The sequence below is a fragment of the Pteropus alecto genome, unplaced genomic scaffold, assembly GCF_000325575.1.
Source record: "Pteropus alecto unplaced genomic scaffold, ASM32557v1 scaffold75, whole genome shotgun sequence".
Classification (NCBI taxonomy): domain Eukaryota; kingdom Metazoa; phylum Chordata; class Mammalia; order Chiroptera; family Pteropodidae; genus Pteropus; species Pteropus alecto.
In genome coordinates, this window is record NW_006440638.1 from 7,624,639 (window position 1) to 7,625,121 (window position 483).

Here is a 483-nt window from a genome sequence, read left to right on the forward strand (position 1 = left end):
CGTGGGAATGCAACATGTGTGCCTCAAGTGACTTTTGGGGGTATCAATGTCTGGTAGAGTGTGCGAGTATGTCAGCTATGTTCTCCAGAGACATCTGTCATGTCAAGTTTGGGCCTGGGCATGAAGGCCAGGTGTCCAAAAGGAGGAGAACTCTCTCAGTCACATTATGATCATTTTCTGGGTGACACATGATTGCTGGACTCCTGGCAGTGAACACTTTGTATGGAACTGTTGGAGTCGGGCAGCATAGCCCTGAAACAAATATCACCTTGGAATCTATCTGTGCTTCAATCGAGAATCCTAATTTCAAAAGAGTCAAAGTAAGGAAAGGAAATCCACCTGATAAGATCCCCCCAAAGCCACATACCCAAGCCCATACCCATTAGGACTGAGCTTCACGTGCTGCCTCCCTACGACCAGTGGATGGCCCGCAGCCCGCTCCGCCCAGCATCCAGGTCCGGACCAGAGCCTCCTGTCCTGAGA